Raw genomic sequence first — 18,902 nt, 5'->3', positions numbered from 1 at the left:
ATGGGCTGGGTGCCTGGTTGCAGGTCTATAGTGAACTCAACTTCCTTGTCAACTAGTAGTCCGGGCAGTTCGTCTGGAAACACATCTGGAAAGTCTCGGACTACCGGAATCTCTTGGATACAAATTTTCTTCTTGGGCTTGCCTAGTTAGAGAAAATAGCAAGGTTAAAGTACTTGAAAATTAAGGAAACTTGCCATCAAGGAATAAGTATCAAATGATTTTATTAATTTGTAAATGGCTCCTCATTAGGAGGATTGAATACAATCTTCTTGTTAAAGCAATCTATGATGGCGTGATACGCCGTTAGCCAATTCATTCCTAAAATTACATCAAAATCTCCCGTGTCTAACCCTATTAGGTCTACACTCAGCTTTCTATTTGCTATCTCTACGGCACAAGCCCTTTAGACAACTTCCCCTAATAGTGTTTCACCCCTAGCAGTAGACACAAACAACATTGAATCAAGTTTATCAGGTGATACATTAAGTTTGGATGCAAAAACATATGAAACAAATGAATGCGATGCACTAGTGTCAAATAAAACATGAGCAATATGGTCACAGATAGTGTACATACCCTGTACTCCACGTCCGGGTCAACGTCGGCGTCGGCGTCGGCATCCTACTGTGTGAGGTTGTAAACCCTGCCCTGAAAAGAAGGTCTTCCTTGGTTCTGTTCCTCGGGCACTCTCTCGCATAGTGCTGGGCACTACCACAAATGCAACAAGTGTTATTGAGGTGATAGGATGGTCGGTCCCCGTGATCCCTGCCGTAGTGCTGACAGATCTTACCACGTGCTGCCCCTGGAGCCTGAGGGGGAGCCTGGATTGCTGGTCTGGGCCTCTTATTTTGTTAGACAGGCGCAGTAGGTGCTGTTCTACGGGGTGGAACTGAGGGTCTGTGACTCCCTGATGACTGGGAAAGGGTGTTGAAACTCCTCTCCACGATCTGCGCCTTTTCCAGAACAGCTGAATATGTCTTGAGCTCTAGTACCAACAAGTGTCGCTTGATCTCTGGGCGGAGGCCCCACTGGAACCTCCTGGCCTTTCTACCCTTATCCATCAATGTCTCAGGGGAGTATGAGCCCAGCTCTAGGAACTTACGAGCATACTCCGACACTGTCATGTTTCCCTGGACTAGCTGAACAAACTCCGTCTCCTTTAAATGTCGGATGTGCTCGGGGAGGTACTCAGCATGAAAGGCTGCTAGGAACTGCTCCCAAGTGACAGACGTGGGCAAGGTGGTCTGCTTGAGCTCCCACCAATGATCTGCTTCCCCCACCAGCATGTAGGAAGTAAGAGTAACCCTCTGCTCAGGAACTACTCCTAAGGTCTTGAAAGCCTTCTCTGTCTCCGCCAACCAGTACTGGGCATCTTCGAAAGAGGACTCCCCTGTAAAAGTGGAAGGGTTTAGTCTCCTGTACCTCTCTACATAGCCTGGGTCAATCAGGGAAGGAGCTGGGTCCCATGGAAGAGGGACTGGGTCGGGCTGAGGATAGACTCGGGGGCCCTGTGGTGGCACTTGGTGATATAATGCGGGCACCGGATCATACTGTGGTAGTGCTAGGAAATATTGTGGTTGAGGCACCAGATTATACTACAGTGGTGGTGTCGGGTGGTTTTGTGGATGAGCAGGCTCTTACCGGGGTGGCTCGGGATTCGCTCGCTGTAGGGGTGGCTCAAACTATGGTAGTCGGGAAGGGCCGGGTAATTCCCTTCTCTCCTCTCGACCTTGTTGAGCAGCAATGATCCTTTCGAGCATCTCAAATATTCTGTCAACATCCTCCCGAAGCGAATCATCCCGGGCTGCTCGGTTTAGTGGGGAGTCTCCCTCTCCTCATCTCTCTGCACCTGCATTTCACAAGGAAGGGTTTAGTAATAATTCTCATTTTGGTATTCCTCTAAGTATTATTGTGTAAGGGACGGGTCTGAGGAACGCGGCTCTGATACCAACTATAACGGCCCCGAAAATTAAAAGGAAATGTATATATTTATTCTAAGTGCGGAAGTGAAATAAAATAGATTATGATTAACATCCCTTACACAATAACCAAAACGAATTAAACATATGAAAGAATAAGCTAACTTAAAGGAAATACTATGAATGAATGCTATAAGGAAAACTAATAAATTCTTTGTCTTCTACTCGCCGTCTTCCTGCAGAACGGGCTCAGGAACCAAGTCCTCCTGATCTGAAATGGTTAAGGAATGAGCTACACTAACCCAGTAAAGACATCACACTATCTCACTGTCACAGAAGTAAAGGTTGGTAGAAAACAAAAACGACCAATGGAGCATAATTTATAACAAACTCATTTATCAATAATAAAACCCTTTACTGTCTACCTACCTTGGTGAGATTCATGAAAACAATTTATGAAAATAATTACATCATAAATATCATAAGATCATGCACACTCTGTAACATAACACATATCATGCTTGTATATTTCAATCATCAGGCAACAAATTTCCTCTTTTATCAGCATACTAGTATCCATGGGGATCCATAGGGGGTCCCCGCTACCCGTGAACCATTCACATTAATAACTTAATTCATAGGCCGTCCCCATACCCCATCCGATATGGGTGCCAAAACTATAAACCTCAATACCCCGTCTGGTATGAGCGTGAAACGGGCCGTCCCCATACCCCGTCCGGTATGGGCGCCAAAACACATAAAGTCCCAATACCCCGTCCGATATGAGAGACCACGTTCCCGATAGGGTTCCCTATGGACCCGGTCCGATACGTAGGCCAGCAATGCACACCAAACAAGGCAACACAACATCGGGTTCACAATAATTCAAACCATAATAGATTAAACAGTTATTCATGCATACGGAACCACAGAATAAACAATTGAATACTACACTGCATTTAGACAGTAAAATACATCAAACAGAAACAGACCGACAAATACATCAGGTTCGGGCCCCATTAGCAATCTTAATTAATTATACATATTTATAAATTCATAAAATACTATTTAATCATTTATTAAGCTTTAATGTCGTGATAGGAAATAGGGTGAGAGATCCTTACTTGTTTCGGAGTTTGAAATGGGTTCTCACTACGCCAACGGGCAGTCCCTAGATTCTCTGAATTTTTTTCTGGAAACTAAAACACACTTCTAGTACCTGCACATGTCCCCAAAAAATCCCAAATCAGACCCAGGGCCTTTTCGGCCAATTTCAGAATTCCGGCACGGTGGCTACGGCGTGCTCCGGCGATGGCATCACCGCCCACGTCGGCGATCCGCCTTGGGTTGGCCATTTCCAACCGTTTTTGGCCAAATTCTACCAAACTTGCATTGGTTCCTATGATAAAACACCCCTAGGGCCCTCGGTGGGCCAAAAAATTTCAGAAAATCGAGACTTACTGGCGGCAAAGCTCTTGGGTACGGCGGCTCCTTCGGTACGAGTTGTGATTTGGTGTTTTGGTCCGGTCAACCTGTAGAGAAAAGGACGGTAGTCATAGTGGTATAAAAATTACATCGAATGGGAACCGGGAAGGGCCTCATCGGAGGCAAAAATTGAAGAAACCTGCGGCCGCACCGCTGGACTTTGGTGGTGTTTTTCGGCCAATCAGCCGGTGGTTTGGCTCCAATTTTGCAGGTTTAGCATCGAAAAATGAGCAAAGGGAAGAAATTTTACCTCATTTGGCGGCTGAAAAATCCTCCGGTGCGGCGGTGGGTGGCAGCGGCCGGTTCCTCCGGTGGCTGGGTCGTCTTCTCCAGCGAGGGTTCTGGCGGCTTGGGTTTGGAGTTGGGTGTGGATGCGATTATTTTTAACCCTCTCCTTTTAATCTGAGTCGTCCATCATGATTTAATATGGGCCGTCCGATCGCGATTAAATTAGAAATAAATCTTAGCCGTCCATCGCGATGCGATCTGGGCCGTCTATCGCGATGCGATCTGGGCCGTCCGTGCGTGATCAAATCTGGACCGTCCGCATGCGTGAGATATGGGCCGTCTATGCGCTCTTTTGATCTGGGCCGTCCGATCGCGAGCATGCGGATCGCCCACGTGTCTCCGCCCGCGTAGCTTCCCGCGTCAGCGTCCCTACCACACGGTGTGTCCTCGTTGGCCGGGGCTGCTGACTTGGCACTATTTTTTTAAATTGCGTTTTGACCCCCTTAGTTTTCGATTTTCTTTTCAAAAACACCCCCATAATTCAAATTTTCACCCCTTTTTCCCAAAATCAATTTCAATTAAATTCAAAAAATAATTTTACCATATTTTATTATTATTTTTATTTTTATTTCTATTAAATTAAATTAAATTAAATTAAAACCTTATAAATTAAATATTAAAATAGAATAAAATTAAACAAAATTCCAATAAAAAATTAAAATAAAATTAAAATAAAAGAAAAATAAAATAAAGGAAAATTTTTGGTGTTACATGTTTATTTTCTTATTACATATACACATCTATATGTATCTAAATATATATTCCCATATATTTGTATAACACTTTTATATGTTTTTATACGTGTTTATTTATACACACATATTTGTTCATTTATTTATACTTACTGTTACTTATACGTGCTATATAAACTAAATAAATTTATGTTCTGGTTTAATTATTCATATGCATATCTATAATCTAATTTTACTTCACCTATATAAATATATATTTTATTCTAGTTCTTTTTATTATTTAGTTTATTTAAACTAATAGTAATTTTAGAAAATTATAATTTTCTTTAAAATATCTTAATTGAGAATACTCCTTTCTTGTATAAGTTTATTTTTCTATTTTAGAAAAATTGCATTTAAATTATTAATTCATTTTTATCTCTCTTTATTTAAGTTAGAGAATATATATATATATTTATTTTACATTAGTAAATAAATCACATGATTAAAAGATTTTATTAAACCAAATATTCGGTAGTATATAACTGACTCTTATAAAAGGTTTATATAGTCACAACATTTGGCACCTTATTATTGACCTTCTATAAAATTTTAAAAGATAATTGTACATAAAAAAAATTGTTCCACTACACAGTCTATTAGAGATTAAAAATAAAAAATTCATCCTCTTTGGAAGCTTTTCTATTTAAGTAATCAATTTGTTCTGTCTTCCTCTTAGCTCACAGTCATTTTTTTTTCACGTTATGTTGTCTCTTTATTTTCACCTTAATTTTTCCTCACATTAAGTTTTGTGATAAAATAAACTACTATTAAGGTACTGATTACTTATGTAACTTTATGACTTAATTTACTTGTTTGAGTATTTATCATTTGTCACATGACTTTTATAGGTAGAAGGAATGCGTACAAGATCTCCTTTTTGTATAGAAGTAAAAAATCATTCAATTTTTCATTTGTCCCATGACTTTTATGAGAAGAAAGATTACCTACAAGATCTCCAGTTTGTATAAAAATATAAAATCAAATACTACAAACTTGTTGTAATCCTAAATAATAGATAAAGGCTTATTGATGGAAAATAATAGTTCCATTGGGGCAAGTTCATTACCTGCACAAGAGATCCACAAGAAAGGGCAAGTCTCAAAATTTGCAGAGGGTGTACAAGAGATCTAAAATGTAGAATACACCTCTTGTATCTACTTTAGTTGCTACAAGTGTCACTTTAGGCACTGTCAGTCCCGCACATGCATCAATTATATGCATAATGCACAATCTTAATCTCCTGTAACCATCACTCTTACTTAATGATTATGCAGATTGGAGGTTTCATCTTTCAGACTTTATGTCGACTATACGTAAAATTCATATTGCTTGATCATGTTTTTTGATTAATGGCCCGAGTATGATCACCACTTTTAATTGATATCCATATAGTTAGTAATTTATAATAAAGAAAACCATCCAAGAAAAACACATCTACAACAAAAAAGGTTGTTGGTATGAATGGCACAAAGGAAGCCTTATCGAGTGAAAACGAGTGCAACATGGTCTTAAGTCTTGTAAGATTTTGTTGGTACAGATCATCTCCAAAGTTTTCTCCTTTAAACCTTATGACTTGAGATTTAGACTATATAAAATATTAACATCGAATATCTAAATTTTATATTTATGCCTAAAGATTAAGAAAAATGGAAAGAAACTTTTTTTCTTCAAATCAATAAAGTTTAAGTACGTATCCGTAATTTTAATCTATAACATATAGCTTGAGAGGTTATGTAAGCTTTGAAAAACCAATTTTTCACTATACTTCTCTGTTGCACTAGTCAAGAAGACTAAGTTTAATTAAAGAAAAATTAAATTGTGACAGGAGGATAAATGACATATAGTTGAGTATTTTATATATATTGTGAAAAATGTAGATTTTAATACTATAACTTATTTGAATTTAAATAAATAATCTATAGATATTGGGAAGTGGTTTAAGTTTTTAAAATCTTTAATTTAAATGAAGAATCCATTGCTATTTGAGACGCGGTTTTATTATATTTATTTAATATCTTACTTAAAATATATATATATAATAATTAAAAACATTGATTTGATTAATTCTATTGTCGTCAACTATTTTAAAATTAATTTTTAAATTTTTATCCATGTGCTAAAGAACTTATTCGTCATTTATTTATTTTAAAGTTAAAAAATACAATTCTATTGAGATAAGGATGTAAGTTTATAACCGCACATAAGGTAAAAAATCACGTTACATAAAAATGTCGACTGTACTTTACATTAATGTTATTAGTTATTTTATTGTAATATATCTACTTTAAATAATATATTTACATACTAATATATAAAGACTTGTGAGTAATTGACCTTAGAAATATGAACTAATTGTTAATGAAAATTTTGAAATACCTCTTTACATCCTACTCAAAGTATAGTGTAATATAAAACATAAGTCAATAGTGATAATAATATAAAATACATAAAGAAGGTAACTAACTTTCTACAATACTTTTTATTTGTATCAATCAAGATGACTAACTAATTATTAAAGAACAATTACAATGTGAGAAAAGAATAATTGTGTAGGGTTGATTATTTTATGCAGGCTGTGAAAAATGTAAGTTTTATTTTATATTATAACTTATAAAATCTTTAAAATCAAAATAAAGAATCATAAACTATTTAAAGTAAATAAAGAATTGTGACTATTTAAAATGTGATTTCTTAAATAAAGAATCCATGCCTATTTGAGACTTAATTTTATTATACTTATTAAATATTTTACTTAATTTATAAAAAATTCTTATGACCATTGATTTTATTAATTCTATGGCTTCCACCATAGTACAAAATGAGTCATTTTAAGTAAAATTTTTTTTTGAATTTAATCTTTGTGCAAAAGAACTTATTAGTCATTTACTTTGAAAAGTAAAAAATAATTTTGTTGAGATAATGTTAAAAATTTTGATAAGTGTTGAATCAACCAAAAATAAAGTCCTAGTTAACTAATAAAACAATATTGTAGTAGTGGTAAGAAGGGTCGAATCTACAGGGAGTTAGAAACTAATTTTCTTTTCAACAAACGAGTAAAAAGCAAACAAGGGGAATGGTTTTGTAGAATCTAATACGCAAAATATAAAATATATAATAAGCATAATAATATTAAACAAACTTTTGGCTGTAAATTAGAAACTAAAACAATTGTAAGAAAAATTTCTAATTGATGAAATAGTTAGCTCCAGTAGCGTAATTGATTATCGATGCAAGGGTTCATTTTACCCAAAATATGACAAATCAGTTATAGTTGTCAGAAACATTTCGAAAACCAATCCTTCCTTATTCCTAAACCAACTAAGCAACATTTGTTAGTTGGCTCTTTGCTGTCAAGAAATCCTAGAAACATCCATAGGATTTAACTTGTCAATGGCCTTGAGAGCTAGAAGGACTTGGTTCAAGTTGCTGAATTCATCTACATGAATCAGTCAATTAGACTACTTACCTGCTCAGTGGGGTACTGATCACTACTTGTTGCTAAAACCACTCAAACAATTACGGATTTGAGGACTTTGGCTAGCTACTTGCGGTTTCTCTTCTTGTATGATGAGCCCTATTCAAATGGATTCAAAACAACAAATATATTTAGGTACATGAAGTAAATAAATACTAGCTTTGAAACAAAACTTAAATTAGTTCGATTAGATCTCACGAATACATTATTGGAGTTTGATAAAACTATTAACTAGGAAAAGAAAAATAAATTAGCCACTCATGATGTGTTTTTAACACAAATAAGTTCATGGAGAGTAGAAGAAAGAAGAAATATGAAGAAAAAATTACAGAAGCTGCTGTATGTGATGTTCGGAAGAAGAGAGATGATGATTATGCTTGGACAACCATCCTCTTTATAGAAAAATGAACTAGGATTTTCTTCTTTTGTTGATTAGGATAATGTTTTTTGATTTTTGGCTTATCCCAAGCCTTCCAGAATATTTTGCCCTTGATTTTTGGCCACATATCTTGGCTTAAATAATATCTTTTTTACATATTTGAAAAGCACATGTTTTAATTTAAATATACTGCTATGAACGACTCTTATCATTGCCCAAGGCTAAATTGTTTGGGGCAGGACCCAAGCTTTGCCCAAGGCTTATTTTTGGGCTGACAACTCTTTTTATAAACTCTTCCTCTTTTCATGTTATTTTTTCTTGTTTCGTTCTTGTATCCTGTACTACAACAAAACATATAAAATTACTCAGATTAGATAAAGCACAACCAAGTTTATTAACCCAAAAGTGGGTAATAATGATGTTGTTTTTAGGCACTATCAAACTCTCCCATACTTATCTTGTTCTTCCCCTCAAGCACTACATAATACACTCCATCAATCCATATTTCATCACCTTCAACTCACTTACTCCCAATCATTTCATCATAACTTGCATGTTATACCTCAACCCTTAAGTTGCAAGAATAACCATCAACTAGTAATTTTTAGGATTGAGTTTCATAGAACCACACCAATAAATAACCACTTTGACAACATCTAAACATGACATGAGGGAGTTTTATAAATTTAGCATACAAAAATTTCATTGAGGGGAATAGCCAATACATAATAGAACAACCACCAAACCTTTCCAGATATAAGGATTCATGCAATTGATTCATGTTAAAAATAGAAAAGCTTGAGCACCTTTGCTTGCTTGAAATGTCACCAACCTTTTGAAGCAAGGGCAAACATTTATGATGAATGCACCTAGTTACTCAGTTGGTCACTAATTTTAAGTAGCTACTTGTGTTACTCGTAGTCATTTGACTATAGGAGCAGATTATTATTCGTGCCCTCTTCTTTTTTTTTCCTTCCATTGTGAGTGCATTTTATTCTTTATCTCACACTTTTACTCCAACCATTTTTAAAAGTGAGTGCATTTTACGCTCCATTCTACTCATCACATGATAGATAATTTGATTTATTCCTTTAAAGCACACAATTCTGGACAAGTTTTAGAGGAGTTCTTTCAAGTATTGATATTCACCCAAAAATAAAAGAAAATTAATTAATTTTTATTTGAATAGGCAACTCTCAAACAAGTCATGTCCAATATGCAATCAAAGATAACCATCTATACTGTGAAAAGATGAAAAACAAGCTCCAGTTCCTAGGAGGTGGTTATAAGTGCAAATCGACTTTTGAAATGCCTCATTAGAGTTGTTTAAAAATAATACAGATAGTTGTAAAGATTGGAGCAAAAAAAATTATATGAGTTGTATGTCTGGTGTGGCAAAAATTAGGCAAGGTCTAAATACCTAAAATGATATGCTAAAAAGAAAAATTAGCTACCTAGGATATAGAATGCAGAATGTAGAATGCCTCTCCCCCACACTTAAACTGCACATTGTCCCCAATGTGATGCGAATAATAAAGAATAAAAATGAAGTGACATATTAACTCCCTGGGTTACTTAACATAGAGGTGGGATACATTGGGAAGCATCACTTTTTGAGAACCAACAAATGTGTTGCAAGGTGATATAAGTCTTGGGGCAAGGCTTATGTGGGAAATGACACATGGTCGTGTCGAGCATGCATACAACTATATTTTTCTTGGGATTCTGTTGATTTCCTTGTTGTAGACACGACACGACCGTGTTTGGCAAGCACACGATTGTGTTTCCCTTACAAAAATGCTTTTGTGGTAACACACGGTCATGTCTTAAGAGTCTAGCACAAGCCTTAGGTAAGGCTTATGTGTAGATTGACACATGGCCATGTTGGACAAACACATGGCCGTGTTTCCCTCACAGAAACGCTTTGGTGGTAACACACGGCAGTATCATATGGATGAGGCATGTCACACAGTCTTGTCTCCTAAACACACGACCATGTTTTATGGGTCTGACACAAGCCTTGGGCAAGGCTTGTTCGACTATTCTAGAGTCTGTTTTTTTTTTACTCCAGCACCTAAATTTCCTATCCCTGCATTCTAATCATCATAGAACTCATGTTAATTTAGAGAAAAATATTGTAAATAAATTGAAATTACTAATGCAAAGAACAAAAATTGGAAAATAATAAAGAAAAATGGATGGGTTGCCTCCCATCAATGTTTTAGGCTAGACATTGCCAATTTTTAAGCACTTAAATCAGTTTGGTTCTTATAGCCTGCTTAGATCATTAAAACTTATCACCGGAAAGGTCTCCTATCCTCCCAAGAACACATATTTCAAATGTTCAGGTAGCGGTTTGAGCTCCAATTTTGGTGCTTGTAAAATAGAAGGTAGACGTTCTGTGTTAGAAATAGAAACGTCAACACACGATGCATTGCTCCTTTGAGGTTTAAATGACTCCAATTCGAACACCATATCTTGTGAATTCTTCTCAAAAACAAGATCCTCTTCTAAAATTTTTAAGCTGTCCACATCAAAATCATTAGAAAATACAATGTTCAGCTTGAATCAAAATATCTTTGACTTATTAAATCTACAATATCAACACCATACACACAAGACGCATCACTAGGATACATTATATCATCATAAACATTAAATTTTATAATTTTTCCATCTAATTCCATAATGAGTGTACCATCCTATACATCTATCTTCATTTTAGCCGCACTAAAGAGAGGTCTTCTTGGCAAAATATTAGAGGGATTAGATAATTTATCATCATACATGTCTAACACATAAAAATTAGTACGAAAAATGAGACTATCGACTTTGACAAGCACATCCTCTAGAACTCTTTCAAGGTAAACTACTAATCTACCAGTTAGCTGAAGTATAACACATGTTTCTTTTAATGGACCAACATTTACCCTTGAATAAATAGACAAAGGCATGACATTTATTGATTCTCCTAACTCACGCATGGCTTTCTTTATTTCTAAAATGCCTATCTTGCAAGAAATAGTAAACATACTTTGGTCTTTGCATTTGGAGGGTAGTTTTCTTTGAATTATAGCTGAAACATTTTTCCCCACACTTACTCTTTCATTGCAGGTAAGCTTTTTCTTGTTGGTGCATAGCTCTTTGTAAAACTTGGTATATCGAGGTACTTGTTTAATTATATTGAGTAAAGGAATGTTTACCTCGACTTTATAAAAAGTTTATAGGATGTCCTTATCTTCTCTTTCTTTCATTAATTATGCAAATCTTTGTGGAAATGGTGGAAGGATTATGAATGATGTTTCCTAGTTAGAGTCTGGCTTTGTTCCATCTCTCTTGCCATCAACTGCAGCTTCAAATTCTGTCTTTCCATAAGCCTTGCCTAAGACTAGAATTTTTCAGCAGTTCGTTACCACTTATGAATGTGATATTACTTACATTTTCCCTTTTATTAACCTTGGTTTGATATCGTAATTAGTCTTCAAATTCCAATCTACTCATACATGCGGTTAATTGAGTCATTTGAATCTCCAAAAAAAGTAATTTTATTGAGATAATGATAGAAGTTTATCACCACATATAAGATAAAAAGCCACGTTACATAAAAATATCGACTGTACTTTACAATAATGCGATTAATTATTTTAATACAATATCTCTGCTTTAAATGATGCATTTATATATCAATATATAAAGATTTGTTAGTAATTAACCTTGAAAACTTGATCTAATTGTTAATGAAAATTTTGAAATACCTTTTAACATCCTACTCAAATAATATAAAATCATAAGTCAATTATGATAACAATGTAAAATACATAGAGAAGGTAACCAACTTTTTACAATACTTCTTCTATGCATCAATCAAGGGGATTAACTAATTATTGAAGAACAATTACAATGTGAGAAACGAATAACTATGTAAGGTTGATTATTTTGTGCAAGCTGTGAAAAACATAAGTCTTCTTTTATACTACAACTTATAAAATATTTGAACTCAAATAAAAAATCATAAACTATTTAAAGTAAATAAAGAATTGTGACTATTTAAAATATTATTTCTTAAATAAAGAATCCACAGCTATTTGGAACTTAATATTATTATACTTATTATATATTTTATTATACTTATGAACATTGATTTTATCATTTCTATGGTATCCATTATAGTATAAAATGAGTCATTTAAAAAAAATTTACTTTTGAATTTAATCTTTGTACAGAAGAAACTTATTAGCCATTTACTTTGAAAAGTAAGAAATCATTTTGTTGAGAAAATGTTAAAATTTTATATGGTTTTACAAATTTTTTTTTTAATTTTTAGAAGATTAGTTTTATAGGAAGTCATAATTCTGGATGAAGATGGTGAGTGCTATTGGAACAATGAAGCTCAAAAGAAAATAGTGAAGGAAGAAAAATGAGATAGATGGAAATACCTTTAAATATTTTCTACTAACTATTTTTTAATTTCGAAATTTTTATCTTAATAAGACCAATTTAATGATAACAGTTAACAAAGTCTACCATCTTCATATTTCTTTACCATACTGTACATAAATATGTATGTCAAGTGCATCAGAATATTAATAAATTTATCGATCACACAAGTATGATACTATAAATTTTGGTTAAAAGATTATAGAAACAAAACTTAGAGGATCACAATCACTCTATAATTTTTTATGTAAAATTAGTGATTTAAGAATAAAAAATACGTAACAAAAATTAGTTAATTTTTTAAATTTAAAGCTACAAATGTTTCACATTTTTTATGCAAACATATGGTATAAAAAAGTGTGGTAAAGTTGAATTTATTTATTTTTTATTTTGATACAACACTATTATATAAGAGAACTTCATCAAAATTCCTAAATTCCTTTTTTTTTTCATTGATTGCTTCGTTTTTATTAATTAATGTGATACATTTGTTTGTTTCTTTTGAAAAATTTACTATATTTTATTATAATGTGATTAGTTATTTTAATACAATATTTTAGTTTAAATCATTTATTTATATACCAATATATAAAAATCAGTTAAAATTTAACATAAAAAACATGATCTAATTGTTAATATTCTAAAATAAATTTTAACATACCACATAGTTTAATATAAAAAATATTAATCGATAATGATAACATTTCAAACTATAAACTAAAAATTTTTATGGTCACAACATTTAGCATCTTGTGAGCCTTTTAAATAATTGTATACTCGTACAAACTTTACTTTGTAATATTAACTTAACTTATTACTGATTTTATAAGTTTAATTAATTTGATACATTGTAAAATTTTTGAGTTACCTTTAACTTATTACTGAGCTCGTACGAAATTTAAAATATAATTATACAAGAAAATTATTCCAACACATGGTCTATTAGAGCTTAAAAATGAAAAATTCATCCTCCTTGGAAACTTTTTTATTCAAATAATCAATTTGGTCTCTCTTCCTCTTAGCTCACAGTCAACATTTCTTTTGCTCACATTATATTATCTTTATTTTCACCTCAATTTTTTCATCATATTATGTATAAATTGATGCATATAAATATATATATATATATGTATATATAAAAGATGGAATTATAATTAATATTAAGTAGATGGGAGTGGTGGCATAAAGATGCAATTAGCAATTAGCAATTCAATGTGTACTGTTGTAAAACGTCAAGTCTTGTGATAAAATAAATTACCATTAAGATGGTGATTACTTTTTAAACTTTGTGACTTAGTTTACTTGTTTGAGTATCTACCATTTGTGAGACAACTTTTATAGGTAGAACGAATACCTATAAGATCTTCTTTTTATATAGAAGTAAAAAATTATTCAATTTTTCATTTATCACATGACTTGTATGGGCAGAAGGAATACGTACAAGATCTCCTATTTGTATACAAGTAAAAAATAATAATACAACTTGCTATAGACCTAAACAACAAATCAAGGCTCATTGGCCAAAGGTAGCAGTTCCATCGAGGCAAGTTCATTACTTGCACAAGGTGTAAAAAGGACCGATGTTTTTTCCTCTGCAGAACTGGGGATTACAACCTCTATTATGATGCTTTGGCTAATAAAAGATGGAGGTTTCCAACTAGCCTTATGAGAGGTAAACCTTTATCATTATTTTTGTTGTATATGCATATATTTATTTGCAAATCCACTATATGTTATGCTGAATACTGTGTACATATGTGTTTATAAAAGATAAACTGTGTTGCTGATGAAGAAAGGGCAAGATGCAAAACTTGCAGAGAGTGTCAAGAGATCTAAAATGCAGAATGCATCTCTTGTGTCTGTTATGGTTGCTATAAATGTGCCTTTAGGGACTGTCAGTGTAGCACCTGCATTTATTATATACAGGGTTGATTGTTTTTTACAGGCTGTGAAAAACGTAAGTCTTATTTTATATTATAACTTATAAAATCTTTGAACTCAAATAAAGAATCATAACTTATTTAAAGTAAATAAAGAATTGTGGTAATTTAAAATATTATTTCTTAAATATCGAATGCATGGCTATTTGGGACTTAATATTGTTATACTTATTAGATATTTTATTTAATTTATATAAAATTCTTATGAACATTTATTTTATTAGTTCTATGTCTGCTATTATAGTACAAGATAAGTCACTTCAAATAAAATTTATTTTTGAATTTAATCATTGTGCGTAAGTCATTTACTTTGAAAAGTAGGAAATAATTTTGTTGAGATAATGTTAAAAATTTATATAGTTTTACAATATTTTTTTCAATTTTTAGAAGATGAGTTTTATAGGAATTCAGAATTCAGGATGAAGATGGTGAGTTCTATTGGAACAATAAAGCTCAAAAGGAAAAGTGAAAGAAGAAAAATGAGATAGATAAAAATAACTTTGAATATTTTCTACTAACTATTTTTTAATTTCGTAATTTTTATCTTTAGAAGACCAATTTAATGATAACGGTTAACCAAGTCTACCCTCTTCACATTTCTTTATCGTACTGTACATAAATATGTATGTATAGTTATTACCTTATTAAAATTAGATAATTAAGTGTTAAGTGCTTTAAAATATAAATAAATTTATCGATCATACAAGTATGACACTATAAGTTGTTGTCAAAAAATTATAGAAATAAAACTTAAAGGATCACAATCACTTAATAATTTTTTATTTCAAATTAGAGATTTAAGAATAAAAAATGTGTAACAAAAATGATCTAATTTTTTAAATTTAAAGGTAAAAATATTTCACTTTTTTTATGTACACATATAATATAAAAAAGTGGGTGGTAAAGTTGAATTTAATTATTTGATTTTGATATAACTCTATTATATAAGAGAACTTCATCAAAATACTTACAAGATATCAAGATTATGATTAGATCGAAATTTGCGATAAGCAACTTGATTTTTTTTGTCTTCAAATGCATTTATTATTTTATGAGAAAAATAGTTTATTAAAGAATTAGATGTTTTACCTAATACATAAAAGTCTTGCCTTCATGAAAAAGGTGATCATTGCCTCTTTTTTTTAAGTATGAATGCTTGACCAACATGTTAAATTTTTCATTTCATCCCTAAATTTTCTTTGTTTCTTTTCATTGATTGCACGATTTTTATTAATTAATTTGATACACTTGTTTGTTTCTTTTGAAAAATTTACTATACTTTACAATAATATTATTGTTATTTTAATGCAATATTTTAGTTTAAATCATATATTTATATACCAATATATAAAAAAAAGTTAAAATTTAATATTAAAAACATGATCTAATTGTTAAAAAAAAAATTTAAATACCTTTTAACATCTTACACAGTGTAATATAAAAAATATAAGTCAATAATGATAATATTTTAAACTCTAAACGAAAAGTTTGTATGGTCACAACATTTAGCACCTTATGAGCCTTTTAAATGATTATATACTCGTACAAACTTTACATTTTAATATTAAATTAACTTATTACTAATCTTGTAAGTTTAATTAATGTGATACATTTGTAAGTTTTTTGAGTTAACTTTAACTTATTACTGACCTCATATGAAATTTTAAAAGAAAATTATACTTAAAAAAATTATTCCACCACATAGTTTGTTAAAGCTTAAAAATGAAAAATTCATCCTCCTTGGAAGCTTTTCTATTCAAGTAATCAATTTGTTCTCTCTTCCTCTTAGCTCACAGTAAACTTTTTTTTTCCTCACATTATATTGTCTCTTTATTCACCATTTATTTTTTTAAAATTTAAAAAAGACAATTTTATTGAGATAATGATAGAAGTTTATCAACACACATAAGGTAAAAAGCCACGTTACACAAAAATATTAACTTTACTTTAAAATAATGTGATTAGTTTTTTTAATAATATATCTTTACTTTAGATAATGTATTTATATGCCAATATATAAAATTTTGTTAGTAATTAACCCTAGAAAAAAGATCTAATTGTTAATAAAAAATTTTAAATACCCTTTAACATCATACTCAAAGTATAGTGTAATATAAAAAAATAAATCGATAACAATAACAATATATAATACATAGAGAAGGTAACCACAATACTTATTCTTTGCATCAATTAAGAGGGCTAACTAATTATTGAAGAACAATTATAATATGAGAAGAGAATAAATGTGTAGGGTTGACTATTTTATACAAGTTGTGAAAAATATAAGCCTTATTTTATATTATAACTTATAAAATCTTTGAACTCAAAAAAAGAATCATAAAATAGTTAAAGTAAATAAAGAATGCATTTCTATTTGGGACGTGATTTTATTATACTTATTGGATATTTTATTTAATCTATATAAAATGCTTATTAATATTGATTTTGTTAGTTTTATGGCTGCCATTATAGTACAAAATGAGTTATTTTAAATAAAATTTACTTTTGAATTTAATTTTTATGCGAAAGAACTTGTTATCCATTTACTTTAAAATATAAGAAATAATTTTGTTAAGATAATGTTAAAAGTTTATCACGTCGTAATATATTTTTTTGAATTATAAGCAACAACTTGATCTTATGGTCTTTTTAATCTAAAAACTTATAACAATTTATATAGTTTTACAACTTTTTTTTCAATTTTTAGAAGACGAGTTTTATGGGAATTCCAAATTCTGGATGAAGATGGTGAGTGCTATTGGAACAATGAAGCTCAAAAGGAAAAGTGAATTAAGGAAAATGAGATAGATGGAAATAGCTTTGAATATTTTCTACTAACTACTTTTTAATTTTGTAATTTTTGTCTTTAAAACACCAATTTAATGATAATAGTTAACTAAGTCTATCCTCTTCAAATTTCTTTACTATACTGTACATACATATGTACGTAGAGTTATTACCTTGATAATTGATTAAAATTACATAATTAAGTATTAAGTGCTTCAGAATATAAATAATTTGTCGACCATACAAGTATGACACTATAAATTCTTTTTAAAAAATTATATAAACAAAACTTAGAGAATCACAATCACTTAATAATTTTTTATTTCAAATTAGTGATTTAAGAATAAAAAATACATAACAAAAATTAGCTAATTTTCTAAATTTAAAGCCACAAATGTTTCAGATTTTTTATGTACAGATATGGTATATATAAAAAAAGCGTGTGATAAAGTTTAATTTATTTTATTGATTTTGTCATAATACTATTATATAAGAGGACTTCATCAAAATCCTTACAAGATATCAAGCTTCTTATTCGGTAGAAATTTGTGATATGCAACTGGATTTTTTTATCTTCAAATGCATTTGTTATTTTCTAAGAAACAATAGTTTATTAAACAATTGAATATTTTTCCTAATATTCAAAAGTCTAGGCTTCATAAAAAATGTGATCATTAATTCTTTTTTTTTTGTTAAGTATGAATGCTTGATCAACATGCTAAATTTTTTATTTCATCCCTAAATTCTTATTGTTTCTTTTCATAGATTGCATGATTTTTATTAATTAATGAGAAACATTTGTTTGTTTCTTTTGAAAAATTTACTATATTTTACAATAATGTGATTAGTTATTTTAATGTAATATTTTAGTTTAAATCATATATTTATATACCAATATATAAAAATCAGTTAAAATATAATATCATAAACATGATCTAATGGTTATTGAAAATTGTAAAATACCATTTAACATCCTACATCATGTAATATAAAAAATATAAGTCGATAATGAAAATATTTTAAACTGTAAACTAAAGGTTTACACGGTTACAATATTTAGCACCTTATGAGCCTTTAAATTGATTGCATACTCATACAAACTTTACTTTGTAATATGAACTTAACTTATTACTGATCTTGCAAATTTAATTAATGTGAGACATTTATAAGTTTTTTGAGTTAGTTTTAAAAGATAATTATACATAAAAAAAAATTATTCCATCATATGGTCTATTAGAGCTTAAAAATTAAAAAAAAATCATCTTCTTTGGAAGCATTTCTATTCAAGTAATCAATATGTTCTCTCTTCCTCTTAGCTCACACTCAACATTTTTTTTCCCTCACATTTTTTTTCCTTCATTTTCACCTCAAGTTTTAGCGTCAATATTTTCCTCACATTATGTATAAATGAATGTATAAATATATATATATATATAAGATGAAATTATCAATTAATAT

Source organism: Carica papaya, chromosome 3 (genome assembly GCF_054855325.1).
Source record: "Carica papaya isolate Zhongbai chromosome 3, ASM5485532v1, whole genome shotgun sequence".
In the NCBI taxonomy this organism is placed as follows: Eukaryota; Viridiplantae; Streptophyta; class Magnoliopsida; order Brassicales; family Caricaceae; genus Carica; species Carica papaya.
This window is presented reverse-complemented; position numbering follows the sequence as displayed.